This window comes from Dama dama, chromosome 30, assembly GCF_033118175.1.
Source record: "Dama dama isolate Ldn47 chromosome 30, ASM3311817v1, whole genome shotgun sequence".
Classification (NCBI taxonomy): domain Eukaryota; kingdom Metazoa; phylum Chordata; class Mammalia; order Artiodactyla; family Cervidae; genus Dama; species Dama dama.
The window spans coordinates 35,985,501-36,000,540 of NC_083710.1; positions in this window are offsets into that span (position 1 = coordinate 35,985,501).

Genomic DNA, 15,040 nt, shown 5'->3' on the forward strand with positions numbered 1-15,040 from the left:
GACAAAATATGGAGACTTTTGACAAAACGTGGTCCACTGGAAAAGGGAATGACAAACCATTTCAGTACTTGCCTTGAGAACCCCATGAACAGTATGAAAAAATCCTGCAAGCTGCGAAGTAAAAAAAAAAAAAAAAAAAATCCTTACTTGTCATAGTAAAATTTGTTTTATGTCAAATAATTTGTTTTATGTCAAATTTCTGTTTTTTAGCAGATCCTGTTATTTATGTCACTCATCAGTGGATCTGGACTAAGGGTAACAAATGGTATTACTCTTATCCTAAGAAAAACATAATTAGTATGGAAATAATAGTATAACAAAATGAATTCCAAAATTAAATGTGTTCTTGCTGTGGCCTACCGTTTTAGACTTTGTACATATGTATTTGTGCATATGTACGTGTATATTATATATCTTAGTACATACGTGTGTACATATGGGTGTGTGTATTATATATATATATGTCTATATACATGTATTTGGGTAGGGAGGGAGAAATTGAGGTAGAATTTTTAAATATATATACCCTGAAATGCACAGATCCTAAGTGATCATTTGGATGATTTTTGACTAATATATACAATCTACTATATACAATTAGTATATATACAATATACTAATATATACTATCTATATATACAATTAGTGTATATACTAATATATACAATCTTATAACCAACATCTGCAAGCAAGATTAGAACATTGCCCTTCTGTCAATAATTCCCTGTGCTTCTTCCCAGGTAATCCCCCTCCCCTAATCCAATATTCCTATTTTTATAACCATAGATTCGTTTTACCTATTCTTAAATTTCACATAAATGGAAATATATGTACAGTATGTACTCTTTGTTGTCTGGCTTTTTTTTTTTTTTTTTCAACTTAGTGTTTCTGAGTTTCAGTTATGTTGTTGCTAATCTCAGCAGTTGAATTTATTTTTTATTGCTAAGTAGTAGTCCACTGTATGAATATACCACAGTTTGTTTATACATTCTTCTTTTAATGGAAATTTGGTTGCTTTTTTTCCCCCCTTAATTTTATGCTGTATGAATAAGTGTTAGTCACTCAGTTGTATCCAACCCTTTGTGACCCCATGGACTGTAGCCCGCCAGGCTCCTCTGTCCATGGAATTTTCTAGGCAAGAATACTTGCCCTTCCCTTCTCCAGGGGATCTCCCTGACCCAGGGATTGAACCCAGGTCTGATGTTGGGAAAGATTGAAGGTGGGAAGAGAAGGGGACGACAGAGGATGAGATAGTTGGATGGCATCAGTGAACGTGAGTCTGAGTAAACTCTGTGAGTTGGTGATGGACAGGGAGGCCTGGCGTGCTGCAGTCCTTGAGGTTGCAAAGAGTTGGACACAGCTGAGTGACTGAACTGAAATATTCTTGAGGATATGTTTTCATTTCTCGAGTAAATACTGAGAGCATTGCTTGATCATAAGGTATGTCTAACTTCAGAGAAAATTGCCACATGGTTTTCCAAAGTGAACCCTTATTTTACTTATTTAGCATTTTCCTCTGAAGAGAGACTATAGCGTTTATTTTTAATACAGGCTTTTAAAGTAGGTTTGTGTCATTAGCTCCATTGTACAGATCTGAAAACCAAAGTGGTTTCCTAAATGTCTGATGGTCAGTTTATCCCATTTGAGATCATTAACTGTAAAAAGAATAAGAAAAGGCTGGAAACTTAAAAAGAAATGTGAAGTAAATTAAATGTAGAAAGTAGGAAAACTCAAAATTCATACAATATTTATAAGCACCTAGATTAAAACAGGTACCGTTCTGAGGGATGGGACCATAAAAATGAATAAAACATGATCCTTGCTCTCAAGGACTCCAAAGAGCTTGGTGGAAGAGGAAGGCCACAGACTGTTCTAGGTGGACTAGCAGAGGACACAGAGTGTGAGCAACACAGAAGTTCTGTGGCTGATCCACTGCGCCAGGGTGAGTGGAAGGGGTGGGATAGAAGAGTCCCTGGGTGACAAAGGAAGGTTCGCAGAGAAGGCTGAACTTGATGAAGGAGGCAGTGTTTGATCAGAGAATAAGTAGCAAGGGTATTTTTAGGCAGAAAGTATCATTGCTTGTGTAAAGGCATACAGATGGATAATAACTTTAAAAACTCAGAGAAATGAAAGTCACCCAATAGCTTTAGAAAATAAGGTCAACAGACGAACAGGAGTGTGACATTAAAATGAAGCCAGTTTTGGACTTCCCTGGTGGTGCGATGGGCAGGAGTCTGCCTGTCAACGCAGGGGACATGGGTTCGATCCCTGGGTCCGGAAGATCCCACATGCTGTGGAGCAACTAAGCGCCTGTGCCGCAACTACTGAGCTCGCTCTCTGGAGCCCATGCTCTGCAACAAGCGAAACCGCTGCAGTGAGAAGCCCGTGCACCACAGCGAAGTGCAGCCCCTGCTGGTTGCAACTAGAGAAAACCCACATGCAGCAACGAAGACCCAGCACAGCAAAAATAAAAAAAAAAATAATAATTTTTAAAAATAATAAAATGAAGCCAATTTTATGATTTTGCAGTGGGCTTGAGTAAAATACTAAGCAAAATCCATAAGGTTGCTCATTAAAGTAAGTTCATGGGACTTCCCTAGTGGTCCAGTGGTTAAAAAACTCCACACTCCGAATGCACGGAGCATGGGTTTGATCCCTGACCAATCTAGACAGCATATTAAAAAGCAGAGACATTGCCGACAAAGGTCCATCTAGTCAAAGCTATGGTTTTTCCAGTGGTCATGTATGGATGTGAGAGTTGGACTATAAAGAAAGCTGAGCACCGAAGAATTGATGCTTTTGAACTGTGGTGCTGGAGAAGACTCTTGAGAGTCCATTGGACTGTGAGGAGATCCAACCAGTCCATCCTGAAGGACATCAGTCCTGAATATTCATTGGCAGGACTGATGCTGAAGCTGAAACTCTAATACTTGGCCACCTGATGTGAAGAACTGACTCCTTGGAAAAGACCCTGATGCTGGGAAAGACTGAAGGCAGGAGAAGGGGACGACAGAGGATGAGATGGTTGGATGGCATCACCAACTTGATGGACATGAGTTTGAGCAAGATCTGGGAGTTGGCGATGGACGGGGAAGCCTGGCATGCTGCAGTCCATGGGGTTGCCAAGAGTTGGACATGACTGAGTGACTGAACTGAACTGGGGAACTAAGATCCCTCATGGTGCGTGGCTCACAAATAATAATGTAGCTCACATCTCTATTTCCTTCCTGTGGGAAGATACTAACAAAGTGTATGTTTTGTTTTATTTGGGTTTTCAGAAGACACTGGCAGTTTAACTCCAGCAAGGCAAATTTTCTAAGCTAGGAGAAAGCATGGATGTGTCCTCTTATGTGTGAGACTCTAGTTGAAGACTCCGCTTGAGTATCACTAACCCCCATCGGATTTGCCTTTGTCTTGGTGGATTGGCAAGAGGACAATTTCAAGAACTGATGAGTTTCTAGTGTAAAAAGCATATAATGAGAATTCTTGCCTCTGGGAGAATGTCACTGTAATGATAGCCAAAGTAATGAGGCAGAAATACCATGAATAATTGAAAAACACATGGTGAAGAATAATTATGCAAAATAATCTCTTTTCCATTAAAATTTTCATTTGAGATCTTGTGAAGAAGAAAAAAAAAAAAAATGAACAAGATAAACTCCTTTAAAAAAAAAAAAAGAAATCAAGTACGACAGGACTTCCCTGGTAGTCCAGTGGTTGGGAGTCTGCCTGCCAGTGCAGGGGACATAGGTTCGATCCCTGGTCTGGGAAGATCCCACATGCTGCAGGGCAGCTGAGCCTGTGTGCCACAACTACTGAGCCGACATGCTGCAACTGCTGAAGCCTGCCTGCCTAGAGCCCGTGCTCTGCAACAAGAGAAGCCCCCGTCCGCCACAACCACAGAAGGCCCACACAGTAGCGAAGACTCAGTGAAGCCAAAAATAAAAATTAATTAACTTTTAAAAATCAAGTAAGACAAAGATTGTACCCTTTCAGAATTTGATTCTCCTTGAAAACAGACATAAACAAGCTTGTGACCATGGGATTAGGCATTCAAACTGAATCTCAACTCACTATCTTCAACTGCCCTAGACGTTAAGGCCAGAGCACCACGAGGAAGAACTGAATCAAATATCAGGAGCTTTGAGGCAGAAAAATTATTGAAGGGAAAGTTGGGAACGCCATTGCAGTGATTTATGGAGACCTAGTTATGCTTTGACAGTAAGGCACAACTTGGAAGTGTGGAAACAGATACAATGTAGGGTTTTCTAGTTTGCAGGAAGCATCTAGGAGATGATCAGACTTGTAATAAATTCAAGGAGAAAACTAGTCAGTTGGAGTCAACTTATTCCTAACAATTACATTAGTTTTTCCAGGTAACACCATCACTTGGAGCCATTCCCATCTCTTCCAGGCAAACTTACTTTTTGTATTTGTAGAGAAGGAAGGAAGAGACTATCCCTCTGATCCCATACTCTTGCTTCATAATAATTTTGAATAGGGCTGACAGACCAATTTCATGTCTATTGTTAGCCCTTATTGACTATGGTTACCTGGGCCTGCATTGAGATATTTCTTCTTTTTGTTTAATGACCTTATTCAACGCTCAAAGCAGTAAACCTAATATCGAGTCTTTATTTCACTTCAAAGTTCAAGAATCTAAGTTGAAAATCAATTGGTCTCTCAAGGCCCAAGCTTCATTCATGTGGAAAATTAGAATGTACTGGTTCAGAGACAAAAGACTTTGTCTTATAAATGTTCAAAAGATTTCTTGGATAATAAATGGGTCTTACAGAATGCATTTGGATGAGTTAAGTGTAAATGAATCAAGCACAGTGGATTAAGTTATCCTTAATTTATTTCATTCCCTATTTATTTATTTAGAAAAATGTTGCACTTTGGGGACTTCCCTGGTGGTCCAGCCCTTAAGATGCTGCACTTCTACTGTAGGGGGTCCAGGTTTGATCACTGGTCAGGAAACGAAGATCCCACATGCTGCATGGCCTGGCCAAAAAAGTTAAAAGAAAATGTTACATTTTGACTCCCTTCACCCCTTTTTTCTACCCTTCATCCCCCTCCACCTCTGGCAACCACCAATCTGTTCCCTATATCTTGTCTTTTTTTTTTTTTTTCATTTTAGAGTCCACATATAAGAGATCAGGCAGTAGTTCTCTGACTTTCACTTATCTTAATGCCCTCAAGGTCATCCATGTTGTCACAAATGGTAGGAACTCTTTCTTTTTTTATGGCTGAGTAATATTCTATTTTTTAGTAAGTAATACATATATTTTTCAATATGTGTGTGTATATACAAATAAACCCTAAAGATACATCAATAAACTGTTAGAACTAATAAATGAATTCAATAAGTTTGCAGGATACAAAATCAATATATAAAAGTCTGGTATATTTCTATATATATACATTGCTAACTATCAGAGAAATTAAGGAAAATTCCCATTTTTAACTACATCAAAAAGAATAAAATTCTTAATAATTTTAACCAAGGAAATGAAAACCTGTATGCTGAAAACTATAACACAGTAAGGAAAGAAAATGATGAAGGCACACATAAGTGGAAAAATACTCCATTTTCAAGGATTGAAATGAAATTAATACTGTTAAAGTGTCCAAACTATTTGAAGCAAACTATAGATTCAATGCATTTCCTATCAAAATTCCAGTGGCAACTGTACAGCTGCTGAATTGCCTTGAACTGACTTGGATTTTTAATTTATACTGTAATCAGGCTAATTTTGCTTCCCTATTATCCTGTTATGTCTGTAAATTTCCAGTGAAACTGCTTATTAGGTCAAATTTCTGGGAAAATCACATAAATATGGAACTAGCACTTGATGAGACTTGTTAAGATTTCTCTTGGAGACACTTTAAAAAGAAATCCACACAAGTTTTCTCAAAACAGTCTTTCTGGTTGTCAAATGAAATAGCTGAGCAATTAGGCTTTGGTCTGTGAGTAGACTCAGAATTTTCTGCTGACTAGCCGTGTCCTGTCTCCACCTCTCTGCTATCATTCAGGTCCTTGGCTGTACTCTCAGGGAATAAAGAAGAGGTTGTGGTTGAAATATTTTCACTACAGTACTTGCTGACAAAAGACTAAAACCTTTTTAGCCATTAGAAAAATTACTTGGGCTACAGTTTCATAATGCCAGGAATTTCTGAAATAGAATTTTTTGGAAAACTGACAGTAACTTTAACCATTGTAAGGAACCACAGTGACATCAAAATGCTTCTGCAAAATGACTGATACAAAGTGGTTTTGAAAATTTTTAGCACTGGAGTTTGTAGCTGAAGCAAAAAGTGTTATGTGAACAATCTTTGTCAGACATTATTTTAGTGCTGCTAATTTTCACAAAGCTTTCACATTTTGCAAATGCAATCCCACTGCCAACTATTTTCTTCAAACTAGTTTTCAAGCATCTGTGATACTTAACAGTTGGTTTCTGTAGTATTTGAAAGCTGATTTAGGTGCATGAAATTGGTAAGGCTCAATTTAAATTATTTGGTAAAATTCTATTTTTAGTTGATCTAGGAGGAGATATTTGAAACTGGAGAATAAACTGGATAGGAAACTTCTTAGGGTAGTGGTCTGATTTCTTTGGCACAGTGGATTCCAAAAAATTTAAATGTAAGTTTCATAATGGTAAGGACTTGGTCACTTTGTTTCCAGTGCTTAGAAAGTGAAGCATGAACGTGGCTCAGTCGTGTCTGACTCTTTGCAACCCCCATGGACTACAATTCATGGAATTCTCCAGGCTTAGCATGTAGTAAATGCTCAAGAAATAATTGGAAATAGGGATGGAAAAAATGGAACTGGATGGGAGCAACAGGATGGCCCAATTGGTTCAGTGTTACTATGGGTAATTTTAAAAATTACTGATTTATTTATTTGGCTGCATCAGGTCTTAGTTGTTGCACGTGGGATCTTCCATGGGGTCAGCAGGCTCAGTAGCTGTGACCTGGTGGGCTTAGTTGTCCCACAGTATGTAGGATCTTAGTTCCCCAACCAGGGATTGAACCCACTTCTGCTGTATTGGAAGGCAGATTCTTAACCGGTAGACCACCAGGGCAGTCCCTGGGCACAACTTGATAACACTTTGCTGGTTGAATGTTCCCATTACCTGTATAACTCAGCAATTCTATCAGTAAGTACCCTACAACTGCTTCTGCACATGGACACAAGGAGACATCCATAATGACATTCATAGCAAGATGAAAATGGTATTTCTACCTTCTTTTCTGCAAGCATTGAATAGATGCAGAGTCTATCTCTGTGGAAGAAGTGACCTAGAATTTTAGTTACATGCATAAGTCATTAGGGAAGTGCTTAAAAATAAACAGAAGATTTTCATAGAACTACACATTCCTTTTGTACTCTGGGTAATTTTAACACGGCATCAGACTGGCGATTCACCTCTAATAAAATATAAACTGAAAACAGATTTTTTTCCTTCGTTGTCTTGACTATTTAATTTTGTTCTCCTTTGCTATTGTCTAGTTCCAAAAGGGGAGAAGGCAATGGCACCCCACTCCAGTACTCTTGCCTGGAAAATCATCCCATGGACGGAGGAGCCTGGTAGGCTGCAGTCTATGGGGTCTTGAAGATTCAGACACGACTGAGCGATCTCACTTTCACTTTTCACTTTCATGCATTGGAGAAGGAAATGGCAACCCACTCCAGTGTTCTTGCCTGGAGAATCCCAGGGGTGGCGGAGCCTGGTGGGCTGCTGTCTATGGGGTCGCACAGAGTCGGACACGACTGAAGTGACTTAGCAGCAGCAGCAGCAAAAGCCGCTTCCAAAAGGAGCGGCTTCATGTGAAATTTGTGGGAAGGCTGCTATTCAGAGTTTAATGCCATTATGGAGTAGCCCCATGAAAATCCAGCAGGAAGAATGTAGATACTTCTAGAAGATGCTGAAAACTATTTGAAAAATGAAGAATTCATAGACATAATTTCTCTAAAGTCATAGAGTTGGAGATTGAATAAATGGATAATCGAATGAATGGTTGATTCAAAATAAATCATTAACGAATTGGAAGTAATCAACTATGTCACCTGGTCCTAAAAATATTCCTCTAAGGGCTTCCCTAGTGACTCAAATGGTAAAGAATCTACCTGCAATGCTGGAGACGTGGGTTCAATCCCTGGGTCAGGAAGATCCTCTGAAGAAGGAAATGGCTACCCACTCCAGTAATCTCGCCTGGGAAATCTCATGGATAGAGGAGCCTGGCTTGCTATAGTCCATGGGGTCACAAAGAGTTGGATACAACTGAGTGACTAACATTTTTTTTTCCCTAGAGAATGAAGCATGTGATAAAGCCAGTGAATTCCATGGTCAAGATCCCACTGGCAAGTGACAGCCTCTGGAAATGTATCTCTTTACAATGTTGTGGTGATAGAGAAGACAGTCTCTGAGTTCAGGAATGCTAGTGCTGGTGGGACTCCTGGTGGGCAGGGAAGGCAAGCACATGATTGGAGCAAAGATCTATCCCACTGAGGCTGATTCTGCTGGAGGGGTCTCCTGCTGACCCCGTGGGGTGCGGTGCCCTCTCAGGGTCTCAGTGTTGATCAGATGCCGGCAGGTTGGACATTCCGCCCCCGCAGAAGCCAGAGCTGGGGAGGGAATAAGCTACTGGCCTGTGTGCAGCTTCCAGCCCACCTCCTACGTCCTTTGTTCATGAGCCCCTGGAGCAGGCTCATGGGTGAGGAGGAAAGACTGTCAAAGGTCCACAGGGTGGATCGACTTGACCACCTGATTATTGCTAGGGCTAGGTTTTCCCCTCCTTATATCCTTGAGTTTATGTATTTGGAGAAGGGCCTTAAAGGAGATGGTGGTTGTTGTTTAGCCAGTAAGTCATGCCCTACTGTTTGTGACCCCATGGACTGTAGCCCACCAGGCTGCTCTGTCTATGCGGATTCACCAGGCATGAATACTGAAGTGGGTTGGTATTTCCTTCTCCAGGGGATCTTCCCAACCCAGGGATGGAACCCACATCTCCTGCATTAGCAGGAGGATTCTTTACCATCTGAGCCATCATGGAGGCCCCTTAAGGAGATGATTCAAGTTAAATGAGGCCCTACCGGGAGGGCACTAATCCAGCAGGACTATTTTCCTTAGAGGAGAAGGAAGACTATCTGTTCATTATAGCTCAGCAGAGCTGGAAAAAATTTGAATAACCAAAAATGAGGAACAAAGGGGAAGAAAGACAAGGAGATCTCAAAGAGCCCTCTCACCACTGGTGCTCAGAGGAGAGACCTGGTGAGGACCAAGAGAAGGCCGCCTTCTCTTAACCAGGAAGAGGCTTCATGGGAAACCAGCCCTTGTGGCACCTTGCTGTTGGGACTGATAGCCTCCACAACATGGGGAAAGAAATGGTTGTCTAAGCCTGCCAGGCTGTGGAATTATAATCTTGCCACCTGTACAGATTCTGTACACATTCCAAAATGGCCAGCCACACGTCTCTCCCAAGCCCTCCTGCCACTCAACGGTTTATTTTTTCCAAATCCCCGATCAGCGTGGTGAACCTGCTACCACTGCCCATGAGTCAGGTGGTCATTCTTCAGAGCTCCTTCCCTTCTCTACAGTAAAGCAGGAGGACCCGCCCCATCCTCCCTTCTTTTGGGCCGCCCCTACGCGAGCTGTAACTCCTCGGCTCATCCCTGCTGTCTGGTTCCATCCTACAGTGTACATCCATGAATAAAAATCTGGCCAGTTTTTTCCTTCTCTGCAAGTGGCTGCAGGGAGCTTTCCATCGGTCCACCAGTGTGTGTTGAGAGGGGAGCAATCAAGCCTTAGGAAGAGGTGCCACGGAGCCTGGACCGCGGGATTTGAGGTTTCCAGATCTGCAGAGCCTGGCTCAGTGCATCACACACAGCACACTGCTGGGCATGCCCTGGGTGTGAGGGGCAGTGGGTCAGATGGTCAGTCCCTCTGGGGCCCTCAAACTGTCCAGGAGCTGCTTCTCAACTGGAAAAATAGTTACCAGCAGTGGTAAGTCCACTGCTGTGGTGGTCCACTGGTTAAGAATCTGCCTGCCAGTGCAGGGGACACAGGTTCGATCCCTAGTCCGGGAGGATCCCACATGCTGAGGAGTAACTAAGCCCATGCACCACAACTACTGCAGCCTGTGAGCCTTAGAGCCTGTGTTCAGCAACAAGAGAAACCACTCACTGAGAAGCCCACTCATTGCAACAAAGAGTAGCCCCCACTCGTTGAAAATAGAGAAAGTATCCACTCACAGCAACAAAGAATCAGAGTAAAAACAAAAAAATTACTGAAAAAAAAATTATCAGCAGTTGGCTTTACTTGGCTCTTATTGGGTATTCCCAGGCCCTCCCCACCCCCGTAGCATCTCCGTCTGCCACAGATTCTCCCAAGTCATTGGGTCTGCAGCGCACAGGGCTTGTAACAAAGCCTGGATTTGTTTCAGAACCTTTCATACCCTGTGCCCATTCAAAATGGGCAGCCTGAGGTTACCCAGTGAGTCATCAGAGGGGCACACAGCAACCGTGGTTGAGGTCACCTCTAATATCTCGGTGCTGTGTCTCCCGGGGGGTGTGGGGTGGGGCACAGCAGCTGTCTCCCACTTGCAGAAGAAGACATCCCAGCATGCCCCAGGCCCCTGGGACCATCAGTGATGCAGCAGCCCCTGGACTTCCCAGGGGGTTAGCTCCCAACTCCGTGGCACGTGTTTTGCCAACGCACCTAAGGCTCCTGCCACCTCCTGCTCCCCGAATCCAATTAGCATAATGCCATCAGAGTAATGGACCAGCATGAGGTTCTGCAGAGTATCAAGGCAAACCAGTGTCCTCCCAATTGTGTCATAACAGCAGGATTTGATTTAGTTCTGAAGCAGAACAGTTATGATAGAGTGTTGTCCTTGACACATGGAGACAAACTGCTTTTAATTTTTTTGCTGATAGAGAAGGGGGTAGCAAAAGCATTTTACAGATAATTTGGTGCATACTAGGTGCCAGAACAATGGAAACAGTGTCAGACTTTATTTTCTTGGGCCCCAAAATCACTGCAGATGGTGACTGCAGCCATGAAGTTAAAAGATGCTTGCTCCTTGGAAGAAAATCTATGACCAATCTAGAGAGCATATTAAAAAGCAGATATAGTCTCTGTATCTGTATTACTTTGCCAACAAAGGCCTGTCTAGTCAAAGCTATGGTTTTTCCAGTAGTCATGTATGGATGTGAGAGTTGGACTATAAAGAAAGTTGAGTGCTGAGGAATTGATGCTTTTGAACTGTGGTGTTGGAGAAGACTCTTGAGAGTCCCTTGGACTGCGAGGAGATCCAACCAGTCCATCCTAAAGGAAATCAGTCTTGAATATTCATTGGCAGGACTGATGCTGAAGCTGAAACTCCAATACTTTGGCCACCTGATGAGAAGAACTGACTCATTTGAAAAGACCCTGATGCTAGGAATGATTAAAGGCAGGAGGAGAAGGGGAGGACAGAGGATGAGATGATTGGATGGCATCACTGACTCAATGGACACGAGTTTGAGTAAGCTCTTGGAGTTGGTGATGGACAGGGAGACCTAGCGTGCTGCAGACCATGGGTCGCAAAGAGTTGGACATGACTGAGCAACTGAACTGAACTGAGGTGCCAGAAAGTGTTGCCTTTGGAGCAGCCAATCCACAGCAACCCTGATGAGAGGAAGCCAGGGTTATAAACACGCCAGCCAGTCTCCAAGCTCTTGCTGGTGCCTCCAGGTACTCAAGTCCAAATGAAAGCCAATCCTACAGGTTAGACCGTGGGAGAGGAGGCAGAGCAGAGAAGGCAGAGACTGGGTCAGAGATGCAAATGGAAACCAGCATGACGTAGTGCACACTTGATAAACGAGTGAATAATTGGATTCTGATGTTAAGGGCTTCTCTGGTGGCTCAGTGGTAAAGAACCTGCCTGTGATGCAGGAGACCCAGTTTCGATCCCTGGGTCGGGAAGATCCCCTGGAGAAGGGGATACCCACTCCAGTATTCTTGCCTGGAGAATCCCATGGACAGAGAAGACTCCCAGCTGCCACTGCCTGTCTTGAGACCCGTGACCCAGGTCCCACTCGGCTCTTACTCTTTCTTGCCCTCATAAGTAATCGTCTTATTTCTGAGCCATGTTCTATCTGTTTTTCTTTTCAACGTGTATATTTTGTTTGGCATTGCTTAACATCTGCAGAGAATGAAGTGCATCCTGACTGGAAAGCCAAGTATTATTATTATAATTTGTACCTTAAATCAGGGGAAATTCATTCCTTTCTCCTTGTAGGGTCTGTTCTGCAATACACTGACTTTGTGTCATTCTTACTTTTCATGCACAGGCAAACCAGAACTTACCTTTCAGATCATCCCAGTATCCCTTTTCTGAACTCCAAAACATAGTTATTCCACTAGGGAAACTGAGGCATGGGAGAGAAGACCTTCGATGTTCAGGGGGTTCACCTGCTGTCTCTACCTGCTCCCAGCCCTGCCTGGGGGGAGGAGCGCACGCCGAGGTCATGTATAATCTCCACTTGCAGGATTTAATGCCGCCTTGTCAGCTCATTTCTCCTTACGGGTCACCCTAAGTCACTTTTGCTTCTCCTTCACTTCTCTCCAGTCTCAATGGAAATGAATGGCTGGCCGGCCATCCTTGCTCCTCTCCTCTCCCTCCCTGGATGACTCACACCCCTTTCTTAAAGGTCCGACCTCGGTTTTATCATTCTGAGCAGTTAGTCATCTTAGTCATTGGATGGCTTTTCTTTGAAATCCTCCCTAAGCGCTTTTCCTCTCTAAGCGCTGAGGTCCGAATGAGTTGGATACTCTTCTGCAGAGCATTTCCAGGAGGGCTGAGACCATAATCCTTTTCATAATTCTTAGGATTAAAACATAAAACACAATGAAGTAAACCACTGACAACTGTGTCCTGACAAATAAGGAAGCAAATACACGGAGTTGGGGGATTACCCTCATTTCTCTTAAATATTCCTGTTATGTTTCTTGCTCTGAACCAGGTCCTTATCTGCTAGGCTGCTGTCTTCTCCAATGTCCATTTTCTCCTTTGTAATCAAACCCCCAGTTATTGGCTGGACAAGTGACCCCTCAGAGTAGGGACTCTTTCCTAGGCTCCTTCCTAGCTCAATGGGGCTCTGATCAGCAGAATGTTATTGGAAGTGTTGCATGTGACTACTGACAAATAATTTTAAAGGGTAAGCTCAGGCCCTGCCACCCTTTCTCCCTTCTCCTTGCCTGGAAAAGGAGATGAGATGGTAGGGACCAAGCACCTTCAGGGGCCATGAGGATGCTGCCTACGGAGGGAGAGCTATACAACTAGCGGCCTGGACCCAGATGATAACGTCAGAGCAGCCTGGGCTGCCTATCTTCTGGCTTGTTTCATGTGTGAGAGATGTTCATTTCTATTTTCATAAGCCTAATGTGTGTGTGTGTGTGTGTATCTGTTTGTGTGTACGTAGGGGCAAGAGTATGTATTTATTTCACAGCTAAACTTGATTCAATGGCCCTTAGGAGGTGTTTGTATATGTTTTGTTTTGTTTCACTTACAGAGAATGATACAGAGACTATCCAGCTGGTTATGTTTTCCTCTCCTCTGTGTAAGAATAGCCCAAGTGTACCAAATGCTTACTGGGCTTCCCAGGTGGCTGAGTGGTAAAGAATCTGCCTGCCAATGTAGGAGACGCAGGAGATGAGGGTTTGATCCCTGGATTGGGAAGATCCCCTGGAGGAGGAAATGGCAACCCTCTCCAGCATTCTTGCCTGGAGAATCCCATGGGCAGAGGATCCTGGTGGGCTGCAGTCCATGGGGTCACAAAGAGTCAGACATGACCGAGCATGCACGCACCACTAAATGCTTACTCTCTAGCAGGTATTTGGTATGCCTTGATATTAATCCTGACATCCATGTTTCTACGATACTGCTTTTATTTTCATTTTCCATGAAAGTACACTGACACACGGAGGTTAAATAACATGCTCAAGGTCACACCGTTGGTTAAAAGCAGATAGGGAATTGGAATCCGACAGCCTGGCCCCAGAGCCCACTGTCTTGGTACTTCATATGAATGTGGATTCTGTTCCCCAAGGACCTATCAAAAAGGTGTTCATAAGAGCTACCATTCACTGAGTCCCTGTTCCATGCAGGCACAGTGCTGGGACAGAAAGCAAATTCTAGAAAGGCTGGGCTGAACTGGGCAGAGGGGACGCAGAGCAAGCAAGGCAGCCAGGGGCCCAGATGGCACGTGTTTCCGTCAGAGTACCTTTCAACAGTGCTGGCTAGCACAATTTTCCTCTCTTTCCACTGATGTATTTTGAAATTGTGATTGATAGATGCATTCTTTTTGAAGCTCAGTAATCCACTGTTCTTTCTTGTACTTCTGTCTAAATTATTCTCTTAAATTGCTTCATCTGGACTCTCCCTTTGTTTCATGTTGAGAATACTGATATCTTACAAATCTTATTCATCAAATGCTTAGATTAATTCTGGAAAGTACTTACTCTGAGGTACATCTTGTCTTACTGACTCATATCCAAACTCATCACGAGACAAAAGAATATGAAGTATAACAAAAATACAGTAATTTCTCAGCTATTAACCTGCAGATATTATACACGACTTAAGCTACACATAAAGTCAAATAAAAGATTCTTTGGTGTCACTTAATGAACTAACATTTAAAAATCATCCCCTTTAAGACTAACAACCTTGGGAAAATTCAGTACTCAATATACTCAATAAACTATTGATTGATGGCACATGAAAAATAACCATTCTTTTTACATTCTCCTTTAGCTGTTCTTTAACAGGAGAAAACTCTTCTCCATTTGCATTTTGAACAATTAGTAAGGTGAACTTTCAGACCAAATGAAGCTATCTTTCCCCATGAAATTCTGTCATACATTTTTATGCTCCTCTGCTTCTTGAATAATCGCTGTCACCATCTTTTTAATTGAGAGCTACATATGAAAGTGTGACTCATGAGTATAAATCCTACACATTGTAACTTTGAACCAATATTGCAAATTAG